Below are 13,342 nucleotides of genomic sequence, written 5' to 3'. Positions count from 1 at the left end.
CTAAGAACTGTAGCCCTTTTCTTCTGAGTTTTGAGAACCTTCTGCTACCATATCCACCACTTCCACCACCAGATCCATAACCACCACCATAGGGACTTCCCGAGCTTCTTCCACCAAAACTGCCCCCCTTCATGGGTCCATAATTTGATTGCTGTTGTCCACTATAATTTCCAAAATCATTATAGCTCCCACCACCACCACCATAGTTACCTCCAAAATTTCCTCCTTCATTGTAAGCATCATATCCTCCACCACCGCCACCATATCCACCATCTTGGTTTCCATATCCTGGTCCACCACCACCATAGCCTCCTCTACTACTGTAACCAGGACCACCACCATCGTTACCACCGTCGCCTCCAAATCCGTTTTATCCACCATCACCTCCTCCATAACTACCTCTGCTGCCACCACCTCCACCACCATAGCCTCCTCTTCCACCAAAGTTTCCACCACGGCCAAAGTTACCTCCACCACCTCCAAAGTTTCCTCCACGACCCATAAAGTTGCCAGATCCACCTCCACGACCTCTCTGTGATCCAGCAGATTGCATTTCTTGTTTAGAAAGGGCCTTTTTCACTTACAATTATGCCCATTAATAGTGTGGTATTTCTGAACAACAATTTTATCAACTGTATCATGATCATCAAAAGTTACAAAAGCAAATCCTCTCTTTTTTCCACTCTGCCTGTCTTCCATAACTCCTATGGTTTCAATCTTGCCATACTTTTCAAAGTAGTCTCTCGAATTACATTCTTCTGTATCTTCTTTAATACCACCAACAAAAATTTTCTTCACTGTTAGACGGGCACCAGGCTTTACAGAATCCTCTCTAGAAACAGCTCTCTTTGGTTCCACTACACGCCCATCAACCTTGTGTGGTCGAGCACACATTGCTGCATCCACCTCTTCAACCCAAGAGTAAGTCACAAAACCAAAGCCCCTGGAACGGTTTGTCTGGGGGTCTCTCATCACCACACAATCTGTAAGTGTGCCCCATTTCTCAAAATGTTCTCTTAAGCTATCGTCTGTAGTTTCAAAGCTCAGACCACCAATAAACAGTTTTCTCAACTGTTCTGGTTCCTTTGGATCATGGCCCTCCTCCCCCCGGCGGCGGCGGCGGCCGGAGTCGGGCTGGGGGCGACCGGGCGGCGGTTTTACCTCCGTTTTGAGACCGGACTCGCCTCTTCCAACTCGAGTTCAATATGGGACCGAGAGCCCAGCTCTGTTCTATGTTGGGCCATTTTACTTCAGCCCAAAAAAATTTCTTCTAGTATTCCCTAAGGTCTGCTGGGGATCAGTTTTCTTATTTTTCATTTATCTGTATTTGATTTTTTAAAATTGATTCCAATTTTCTGTTGAGATTCTCCATATTTTAATCTATTAATCCCCATCTTTTACTCTCAATATAGTCATTTTAAAGTTCTGTGCTAACTCCAGAATCTGAATTCCCTCTAAATCAATTTTTCTTGGTTTTTTTTTTTTGTTTTTTTTTTTGTCTTAAGTTTTAGTCACTTTTTCCTGCTTCAGGAATTTCATAATTTTTGATTGTGTGCTGGACGTGGTGAATAAAAAATTCATAGAGACTGAAGATGCTATTACTTTGCACCAGAGAAGATTTACCCTTTTCTCTGTTAATCAGAGTGGCTGATCATTTCAGTCATTTCAGGAATTTTACTAGGTCAGAACTGGGTTGGAGCTTTAGTTGTCTCATCCTACCTATGATTTTTCCTAATTTGTGGCCTCCCTGGATTTTTGCTGTGAGCCTGACAGGTCTTTGATTCTTCAATAAATACAGTCAGTTATTGACTTCAGTCTTTCAGATGTTTGAATTCAGCTCTTTAGGCTCTCAGTTCTCACAGCTTCAGAGTATGGCAAATGTAAGGAGAGACCAGCTATGTATTTGTTGCCGTTACACTTTCTCAGTGAAAATTTGTCTCATAAACACTGAAACATTGCAGATGACTTCACTTTTTCTGACTCAGCCCCCTTCTTGGGGATGGCACTTCTGGGTTTTTACTGTGAGTCTGGTAGGTCTCTAATTCCTCACTTTGGAAAGTTCTCTCCCTCAGGCATTAGGTATTTAGCTTCCTGCTTTATATAGGTTCAAAAACTGGCAAATGTCTTGAAGAGGAGACCTAATGATTGTCACAGGCCCCTTTATCTAGCGGGATTTGGTTTGTTAGTGCCATGACTGTGCAGGAAATTTCACTCTGCTTTCTTGGCTCAGTCCCCCATCATCCTATACCACCCTGACACTAAGGAAATGTCCTGTGGGGGAAATCGGCTTGACATTCTGCTAGATTTCACTCCATCATGCCAGCAAATGAGTTCATCAAAAGATATGGTGATTTCTCTTTTCCAGTGGAGTATGTCTCCCTACACCAAACCCCTGCTCCAAATCTCTAAATGTCCCTCTCTAGCATATTAGTTGATATTGTTTCTTGATTGCTTCCTTAGCTCGATGATCTTTTATTCAAGTTTGTTTGCTCGTTGCAGCAGGAGTGATGGCCTGTGCCTACCTAGTGCAGGCATATTATTATGGAGATATGGCTTTGGTCCCAGACACCACAATAAGGAGAATATCATAAGAAAGCAAGTCACACGAGTTGTTTGGTTTCCCAGTGCATGTACAAGTTATGTTTATGCTATACTGTAGTCTATTAAGTGTGCAATAGCATTATGTCTAAAAAAAGTACATATCTTAATTTGAAAGTAGACTTTAAGAATGCTACCCATCATCTGAGCCTTCAGCAAGCTGTAATCTTTTTGCAATAGTAACATCAAAGATCACTGATCACAGATCATGTAACAAGTATAATAGTGAAAAAGTTTGAAATATTGTGAGACTTACCAAAACATGACATAGAGACACGAAGTGAGCAAATGCTGTTGGAAAAATGGCACCACCAGTAGAGCTGCTTGACACAGGGTTGCCACAAACCTTCAATTTGTAAAAAAAAAAAAAAAAAAAAAAAAAAAAAAAAAAGCATTATCTGCAAGGTACAATAAAGTGAAGTGCAATAAAGTGAGGTATGCCTATACATCCTGCCTCAAAGCAGAAATCCTATTTAGATCACCTTTAATTTCTCTCTATGATATATCAATAGTTTTCTATTCTAATAGGGTTCTTACATTTTTTATTACACTTATTATTAGGTATATGATGTTTTGATGATAATGTAGATGGCATATTTTTTAGTTTTTAATTTTATAACTTTTCAGACACAGAAAAATGTTAGTGGAATTTTTTAATGTTTGGTCTCTTATCTGGCAACTCTTCTAAAAACTAACTGATATTCTAATAAGTTATCTGTAGATGGTTTTGGATTTTCTGTATCCTTAATTATATCAACTATGGAAAGTGACAGTATGATTTCTTCCTTTCTTAGCCTTATATTTCTGATTTCTTTTTCCTGCCTTACTGCTAATGCCATTTAATACTTTTACTAATAGGTTGAATAGAAAAGGTAAGAGTTGGCATTCTTATTTTGTTCCTAATCTTACAGTGGACGTTCTCCACATTTCACTATAAATAGGATGGTGGCTCTAAAGTTTTTTGTAGTTTCCCTTTGCTATGAGTTTTTAATCATACATAATTATTGAATTTTATCAAATGCTTTATCTGACTATACTGATATGATCATATACATTTTCTCCTTTATTTTATGGATGTGGTGCATGACATTTATTGATATTTGAATGTTAACTCACCTTGCATTTCTGGAGTAAAACAACTTGGTAGGAATTCACACACACACACACACACACACACACACACACACACACACATTCACTCACTCACACACTCTACATTTGATTGTCTAACATTTTGTGTATGATTTTTGCTTCTGTATACATAAGGGAGATGGGCCTATTTTCTTTTCTCATAATTGTCCTTTTAATTAGTGAATAGTATATAGAGGGTAGAGATTTAAAAGACCTTTTAAAAGGTCTTCTTCTTCTGTGATATAATACAATACAGTATTACTCCATTTTTTAAAAATGACCTTTTTCATTTTCAAATAATTTCAAATCTGCAGAAAAGATACAAACAGAGTTCCCTTTACCTCTCTCCCAGTTTTTCCTATTGCTAACATCTTATACTACCATAGTATATTTTTCAAAATTAAAAAGCCAACATTTATACATTACTATTAACTAAACTTAAGACTTTTTTTGGATTTCACCAGTTTTCCTGTTAATGACCTTTTTCTGTTCTAGGACCCAATCCAGTATATCACATTCCACTTAGTTAGTTGTCATGTCTCCTTAGTCTTCTCTGGTCTATGACAGTTCCTCATTCCTTCCTTGTTTTTCATGATTTTGACAGTCTTGAGGAATATTTGTCTGATATTTTGTAGAATTGTTCTCAGTCTGGGTTTGGCTGATGTTTTTCTCATGATTCGACTGGAGTTATAGGTTTTGACAAAGAATACCGCAGAAGCGAAGTAACCGTCTCATCACATCATAACAGAGAGTATGTAGTGTCTCCGTGACATCACTGGTGATGTGAAACATCATCACTTGCATAACATGGTGTTTGCTTGGTTTCTCCACTGTAAAGTTACTTTTTCTCCCATTTTATACTGTCTCTGGAATTCAATCATTAAGGCCAGCCCAGGACTGGACTTAAGGGGAAGATTAAGCTTCACCTCCACCTCCTTGGGGAGGAGATGGATGCCGGGGGGGGGCGGGGGGGAGGTTACCTACATATGGAATTCTTCTGTTGGCAAGATTTGTCTTCTCCCTCCCTCCTATTATTTATTTATTTATACACTCATTTATTTACTCCATTATGTTTTAATATGGATTCTTTATAATCTATATACATAATTACAACCTTAAAAACCTCTGGTTCCCCCACTGACATATAAACTTTTTGAGGAAAGGCTCTGTTTCTTTTTTATTTTTGTACACTCTATGCGTTTAGCATAGTCCCCTAATTTATAGTGGACTTCCAGTAATTATTTTTTAATGGATATCTTTCCACTTCAACTGAAAAGTACCCTTTCCTTATATAATAGCATTCTAAATCCAAAATAAAAGTAGATTTTAAAATAAGTAAAAGTAAACTCATGCATGATCACCCTGTAATAAGTATGTAAAAAAGCACAGGGTACTGCAGAAATAACTTAACCATTTGAGTTGGATGTGTCTCCAAAAAATATTGAAGCCACATTTGGAAAGAAATTACAGTATTTGATAAGCCAAGGATATGACCTGCTGTGTGCTTTCTCTTTTTTGTTCAGATCACCAAAGGAGATTAAGACCCCGTTTTCTCCCTTCTCTGGAAAATTATCATCTGATGCAGTCACTCAGATAACAACAGAGAGTCCAGGAAAAACCATGTTTTCATCTGAGATTTTTGTTAATGCTGAAGATCGTGGACATGATATTCCAGACCTCAGTACACAGAAGTTGGGCAAAGTTCCTGTCAAGTTTGCTTCATCATCTTCAGTCCAACAGATTACTGTTCTTCATGGCACAGATGGTAAGAGAATTTTAGGTCACATTACCAACTTTTGTGTGTCATTAACTAAGAAATTTCTTGATTGGGTCTTTCTAGTTAGAAAACCTAATTTTAATTTTAAGCATTAGGTTGTACATGATTAAAACATCTTTTATTTACATAGCTATGAAGAGAATATAATTTATTATGTTTTTACTTCAATTTCTAGTGAAGTTAACAACCTATGTGAAACTCATGCTACTTGTGGCTGACGTATTTTCAACTCATAATACTTGTCATAAGAATGCAAGTAGTTCATGAAAACATAAAAACTATAGAGGTTCAATTTTAGGGAGGTAGATAACTATTTGGCATTGTTTCTTTTACTATTGTTTTGCATGATACAGTGAACAGATAGCAAACACAATACCAGTCTATTTCTTGCTCAAGAAACGTTGAGCAGGGACCCAGGTTGACTGTGACTCTGCTTTCTTTAAAACATGGAACCTTGGATTCATCATCATAGTCAACTGGAAGGGACGAAAAGCATGGAGGAGCACATGTTGGGAGGCTTTTATGGGCTAGGCCTAGGTGTGGCCCACATCACTTTCCACTGACTAGGAATAGTTTAGCTGTGCTTTCCAGGATGAAGAAGAAATGAGTTTTGGTGAACAGCTAGCAATTTCTACCATAAGGTCTACATTTAGAGTGTTCCTATGCTATCATGACAGTGATATTTTTATAGTGCTTATACTATATAACATTCAAAATTATAGCAAGTTATTTTCTTTTTCAGACCAGTAACTGGAAAGTTAAGTTCCCATTCTACCTCCAAATGAGGGTGGGAACTTTCAATTACTAATTTTAAAGTATTCAACAGTTTGTACAAATCTATTCAAAATATATTTTAAGTTTTCCTACTTGTGCAAAAAGTTTACCTGTCTGTAGGTATAAATGGAATATGCCTAAATGTATAAAGAAAATTGCTTAGTTCCACATGTAAATTGCACTGAATTTAATTTGAATAAATACATTTATATGTTGAAATGGTTATATTTCTTTTCTTTTTTTTTTTTTTACTTTTATTTATTTTATTTTTGGCTGTGTTGGGTCTTCATCGCTGCGTGCAGCCTTTCTCTAGTTGCGGCGAGCGGGGGCTACTCTTCGTTGCGGTGCACGGGCTTCTCATTGCGGTGGCTTCTCTTGTGGTGGAGCACGGGCTCTAGGCGCGTGGGCTTCGGTGCATGGGCTCAGTAGTTGTGGCTCGCGGGCTCTAGAGCGCAGGCTCAGTAGTTGTGGCACATGGGCTTAGTTGCTCCGCGGCATGGGGGATCTTCCCGGACCAGGGCTGGCACCCGTGTCCCCTGCATTGGCAGGCGGATTCTTAACCACTGCGCTATCAGGGAAACCCGAGATGGTTATATATCTTATACATTTTTATTGTGATATAAAATTATGCCCCCCAAATGTATAGTCTAATCAATATCACACAGAACACCTTTAATGTGTCAGTTACCTATTGCCACCGTGATACTGTATAAGAACCTCGAAAATCTCAGTGCTTCGTAACAACAGACATTTGCTTTCCTCACTCATGGGCTTATGAGTCAGTTGGAGTTTGGCATCAGGATGCAAAAACGGTTTGGGTCTGTTCCACATGCCTTGTACTGAAACCCAGGCTACTCTGGGTATGCTGTTTTCATGTTGGTGGCAGAGCACAGGAGAGGAAATCCAACTGTGAAAGTGTATTTTATACCTCTTCTGACATCAAATGGATCGGTCTACATAGAGCCCACAGTTCACGGTCTTACCTTTACATACAGGTACTTGGTAGAAAAGACTCCTTTAAAAGAGAAATATTATTTGGTTTAATAATAAAAGATTTTTAACTCTGTGGATTCAGAAGTAAAATTTTAAAAATATTTTAAAAGTATACAGAATAGCATGTTGAATTTATGACTATGTGTCCACTGCTCTGAATTAACAAATTAAGAGTAATATGCTATATGTTTATATTTAGTTCCATTTGCAAGTTTTTTGAAGGAATAAAGTTTATGGTTGGACTTTCTTCTTTACCCTTCTGCAGTCCTTTCTTTCTCTCCCAGGAACAACCATTATTTGCTGAATAGTCGCTTCTTCCCCCAGAGATAGGCAGTCCAAAGTAACTTTAAGACTTCTGCATCCAAACAGAAAGTTGTTGAGAATTTCAAAAAGCCACTTATCTTGCCTCTGAATTCTCCATCTCCACATGGTAGCCATTCTTGCCCTGGGTCCATTGTAATTCTGCCCAATTGTTGTTGTCCATTTTCTGCAAACTTTGAACTAAATGGTAAATTTAACCATCACCACCAAGCTTTATATACACTGGTGGAGGAAGAAAACTACTAAGTCAATATTCTAACAATAATGACTACAGCAACGTCCAAAGAGAAGTAGAGGCTACAGCCTATTTTTCCTGTTATTTAAATTCTTCCAGCCTCTATACATTTCTTCATTCTCCTTGAATTCAGCCAGGTTCTCATTGGCTGGGGCTTTGCCTGATAGGTTGGTACAAGTATTCCTAAGTAGTCTAAGGCTTTGCTAGCCCTGCATAGGTTTAAGGTCATTTTTTGTTAATTTCTATGACCAGGCTTGGTAAAGTGGTCCCCTAGGTGTAAGCCATACTCCTACTGACTTTCTTCTTTTAAGGTAACCTTATTTCTCCCTGATAGTTAAGGTCAATTGTAGTTTTAGTCAACACTATGGCATCCTATTCCCTGTATTGTTTCAGTGACATAAAGAATGTAAAATGACTAGATGGCTCCTGTCTCCCGGTAGAAGTGCCCCTCCCTTATTTCTAAGATCTTCCATCAAACAAAGCAGAGTCACAGAGATAGAAAGCAAAAGATTTTAAAGGCTTCTGCCTTTGTTCCTAAATATATGCATTCTGTCTGTAGGATAGGCAAGTGCCATATGTGGTTCTGAGCACATGCCGTATTTGGCAAGCTAGCATTCCAGCCTCAGAAAGTGATGCCTCCCAGCTTGTGCCATGACAGTTATCAGTAAATTGTTCACTCGCTTTTTTGTTTTTGAGTTTACCATAGCTGTGGGTGATCAGGCTTGTGAGGAGAACAGTGACTCCCTTTAGGCATCAGCCTGTTGTCTCATTTCCTTCACTATGAAGTCAGTTCCTTGGTTGGAAGCAGGGTACTAGTAATATGGATTCCATGTCAAATCATCAGAATGATGGAGTGGTCAAGGATGGTAACACAATTCTAAGTAATATAAAAGTTGTTATTGCGTCCAGAATGAAGGAGATCTCATTCTACTCTGGGACTATCAGACTCTGTCTAGAGTATTTTGATTTTTATAAACTAGACATGGGCAACTAGGAGTCCATCTAGAGGTGATTACAGGATGCAAGAGAAGACCATGGTCCATAAGGATAAACTGAAGAAGCTGTTGTGTTTAATCAGGAGAAGTGGTAGCTATCTACAAAATTCTATTTGAATGAGCAGTACAACCCCATGAATACTGAGGAGTAACCTAAACAAGAATTTTATAGGACTCATGTGATGGCAATACTAATCCTTTGTGTAGGCATAGAAAAGGAGAGTAGACTAAAAGGAGGGATGGGATATTTCTGAATGGGAAAATTGAATATTTAAAGATGTCATTTATTCCCAAATGAATTTAAACTCTAATGTAATTCTACTCAAAATTCTAATGGAATTGTTCTTTTGAACTTGTTTAATTGATCTTAAGTTTTTTCCGGAAGACTAATAAAGAAAATACTGGAAAAGAAGAGTAATGGGGAGGATAAATTTTAGCAGCAGCCGGTGGAGTGTTTTAATGGGATGCCTGGAAGTTGCAGACATTATTCTCACCCTTGACCTATGGGCCCAGACTTAGTCATATGTCCATACATGTCTGCAAGGGAGATTGGGAAATACAGTGTACAGATGAGCAGTATGTACCCAGCTAAATATCAAAATGCTGTTACAGAGAGAGAGAGAGTTTCTACCACATCATGAAAGAAAAACAAGTGTATAGAAAAAGATTTCAGGGACTTCCCTGGTGGCGCAGTGGTTAAGAATCCACCTGCCAGTGCAGGGGACACGGGTTCGAGCCCTGGTCCGGGAAGATCCCACATGCCGCAGAGCAACTAAGCCCGTGTGCCACAACTACTGAGCCTGTGCTCTAGAGCCTGCGAGCCACAACTACTGAGCCCATGCTCCACAACTACTGAAGCCTGCGTGCCTAGAGCCTGTGCTCCACAACAAGAGAAGCCACTGCAGTGAGAAGAGTGAGAAGCTCGCGCACCACAACGAACAGTAGCCCCCCCACACCGCAACTAGAGAAAGCCCGCGTGCAGCAATGAAGACCCAATGAAGCAAAAAAATAAGAAGAAGAAGAAAAAGATTTCATCTTCTATAATAATCAAATTACTACCATGTCACAGACATTTTAGAAAGAATTTTAGCAGTTAGTATTTAAAAAAAAGAAACTTTATAAATGACATAATTTTTCACTCTGAAATCAGAAAACTTATGTGAAATGGGGCAGCAGGGGAGAATGGGTATGCTATAAACAGGAAGTCTTTATTACAGAATTCTTTATTATTGAAAATTTAATCCAGCCTAAATTTTTAACATTATGAGAAGGGTTAAATACACTTAATGTGTAGTAGAATGATAAAAAATGTGACGATAGGAAATAAAATGAATATTTTATTATCAATGTAAAGTAGAAAAACTGAATTCCACATTATACATACTATACACAACTATGTAAACAAATAAGAAATACAGAGGAAAGACCTGTAGAAATACATTAAAATATTAATAATAGTTATCTTTGAGTGGTAAGACTTTGTCTTTTTTATTTCTGTGTATTTTTTTAATATTGAGAAGTTATACTTTTTTAATGGGAAACTTATTTTGAAAATCTGCCACATAGAAGAGAATTAGATTTACTTTCTATGACTCTGGAGGGAGAACCTTCAAAGATCAGTAGTAGGGGTTAACAACGACCAGGTTTGGGTTCAATATAAGATAAAGTGTTTCTTAGTTAGAGCCATCTAAATATGGAATAGATTGCTAGGAAGTCGTCTTCTCAATGAATCCTACCCTTACCACTCTATTTAAACTGCATCCTGCTGCAATTTCCCAAATACTTCTAATCTTCCTCAGCATTTTCTAATTTTTGGGGGGGGAGTGGCTGTTTTGGGTCTTTGTTGCTGCACACGGGCTTTCCCTAGCTGTGGTGAGTAGGGGCTACTCTTCGTTGTGGTGCATGGGTTTCTTATTGTGGTGGCTTCTCCTGTTGCAGAGCGTGGGCTCTAGGCGCACAGGCTTCAGTAGTTGCAGCACGAGGGCTCAGTACTCGCAGCACAAGGGCCCTAGAGCACGTGGGCTTCAGTAGTTGCGGCACATGGGCTCAGTAGTTGTGGCGCTCGGGCTCTAGGGCGGGCGGGCTTTGGTAGTTGTGGCACGCAGGCTCAGTAGTTGTGGTGCACAGGCTTAGTTGCTCCACAGCATGTGAGATCTTCCCAGACCAGGTATCGAACCCCTGTCCCCTGCATTGGCAGGCAGATTCTTAACCCACTGCACCACCAGGGAAGTCCCAGTATTTTCTAATTTTTTATGTCACTAATAATTTATAAAAATACTAGATGATTTACTTATTTAGTATGCTAATTGTTTACTGTCTATCTCCCTCTTCTAGAATGCTAGTTTACTGATACATTCCAAGAATCTTGACCACTGCTTGGCACATTAAAGGTGCTTAATATTTGTTCAGTTAATTAATAAATGTTTTCTTATTAATTATTCTGATCTTTATGTCCTTAGGCCAGCCTTTACTGTTGCCATATAAGCCTTCTGGTAGTACAAAGATGTACTATGTTCCCCAATTAAGACAAATTCCTTCATCTCTGGATTCCAAGTCAGACACCACCACTGAGAGCTCACACTCAGGTATTATGCAGAAATTATTCAAAATTTTATTTTTTGAAATTTTATTTGTGGATTGGCTGTTTAATTCTGGATGACATATGAAAGCTCAGTGCTCTTTAATCTTTAAGTGAAACATGGAGATTTTCATGACACAGGCTCTGGTTCAGATAGGTGAGTTATTTGGTCAGATGTATTGTGTACACTCAAACATTTGATAAATATTTGAAGAAAATTGTATGAACAGTTACTTGTTTGGGTTAGTGGACTCCATCTAGGACAAAGGTTTCCAAGTTTTCTCTGTTCACAGTCACCTTAGTGTTTGGGTGATTTCTTTTCTCATCATCGTGGGGATATAAATCATCAGCAGCATATAAATACATGAAGTATTTTTTCAGACACTAAGCTATTATGTTATTAGGGTATAAAAATACTTAGCGTTTTGATCTTACAGCTTAATAAGCAAAAATATTTTTCGTTTTGTGTTTGAAAGAAAACATTTTACTTTGTTCAGAAATATGCATAATTACTTGCTAACGAGATATGTGTGGCTATTAGGGCACAGTTTCTCAAACCTTGAGATGAGATTGGACACAACCACCCTCATTTATTGCTTTTGTTACAGAAACCGTCAAAAATCCAACTCTGCAGAGATACAGACAGCAGCATTGAAAGGAATGTAGCAGTATCTAATGTTGAAACTTTAAACTATCTTTAGCGATTAGTTTTTGTCCTGTACACCAGATATTACATATCACTCTTTCTCTAGAATTTTAAAATATCCCACAACATCCCTGTGAGATCACCACAATAGAACTGCAGATTTAGAAAATGAATAGCATCCTGTGGAGGAACTGAATAAATATTTTCTGTGGAAAATTATAAGGATACAGAGTTGGTATGGTGCGGGGTTTTGATTGTTGGGATAACATATTGATTGGTCCACAGGAGTTGACTTGGTTCAGTTTAGATATAAATTGTTCATGATTTGTCAATAGACATCTTTATAGGTGTAGAAATTAAAAAGAAAGTAGTTGTCCCTGGTCTTACGCAGATTTTCTGTTAATTTTAAGAGGACCCAACTAGTATCTAATGGTAACTGAGTTAAAGCCCCGATATAATTGCTCCTGATTTCCCACTGTGATGCCACTGAAAAAAAGAACCACAAAATGCTCATATGTTAGGATTGATTATGAAGCCTATAACCAGGAACTGGAAGAAATTTTCACTACCTGCATGGCTATGATTTTAAAAACTCACTTAGTGGCTACGAGACATAAAACAAGCTTACTTAATTGATTGTAGGTAGGAAAATCTTTTATCTCAGTCTCACTTTCAGCCCCCTAGTTCAGAAGACAGAATGTACCAATAGAAGTCTAATCAGGTGTTCCAGTATTTTTTGAGGCCTCCTGTGTACTTCTATTCATTTACATCCTAACTCTTCCCTTTGGAGACATTAACTTTGAGAAAAATTGGACAGTAGTGGGAAGAGGAAATGACTCAGGGATGGTACACTGTATCCTGAGAAATACTGTCCGTATAAATAAAGTACTGAATGCATCAGTTAGACAAGAAGAGATCTGTTGGCTATATATACTTGAGGTTGTCATTTATCATGTTCTGCATCTATTCTGAGAGTGAGGGAGTTGACAGTAGAAAATAATAGTTTCTTAGACCAGTAGAGCTGATCTAGATGAAAGCCTAGGAATTGTTCTGATAGATAGTGTCTATTAGTATGTTGTGATTCTATAGATACTAGAAAGATCCAACTAGAGTTTGGGGCCAAGGGCAAGTCATAAACCATTGCAGATATTTGGACCAAATAATTTCTCCTCAGTTGAGAATGAGTAAACAATTGAACTCATAAAATTCTTTTAGAGACAAAAACAAAGGGACTTCCCTGGTGGCGCAGTGGTTAAGAATCCGCCTGCCAATACAGAGGACACGGGTTCCAGCC

The 13,342-nt window shown here is 38.2% G+C and overlaps 1 long non-coding RNA gene and 1 pseudogene across 2 annotated transcripts; one reads left to right on the top strand and one right to left on the bottom strand.

The window, feature by feature from the left end:
* On the bottom strand, positions 1 to 1,200 carry LOC309622141 (heterogeneous nuclear ribonucleoprotein A3 pseudogene; annotated as a pseudogene). Its single transcript has 2 exons — positions 39 to 1,200; positions 1 to 7 (listed from the first exon to the last, which is right to left on the bottom strand). The product of its transcript is annotated as a heterogeneous nuclear ribonucleoprotein A3 pseudogene (transcript).
* A 4,206-nt stretch (positions 1,201 to 5,406) lies between these two features.
* On the top strand, positions 5,407 to 12,960 carry LOC309622140. Its single transcript, XR_014240541.1, has 2 exons — positions 5,407 to 5,494; positions 11,284 to 12,960. It is a non-coding gene; the product is annotated as an uncharacterized lncRNA (long non-coding RNA).
* The last annotated feature ends 382 nt before the right edge of the window (positions 12,961 to 13,342 follow it).

The sequence above is a fragment of the Balaenoptera borealis genome (assembly GCF_965194805.1).
Source record: "Balaenoptera borealis genome assembly, contig: HAP1_SCAFFOLD_1619, whole genome shotgun sequence".
NCBI lineage: Eukaryota > Metazoa > Chordata > Mammalia > Artiodactyla > Balaenopteridae > Balaenoptera > Balaenoptera borealis.
Note: the sequence above shows the minus strand (reverse complement) of the source record. Positions and strands in the feature narration are given on the sequence as shown.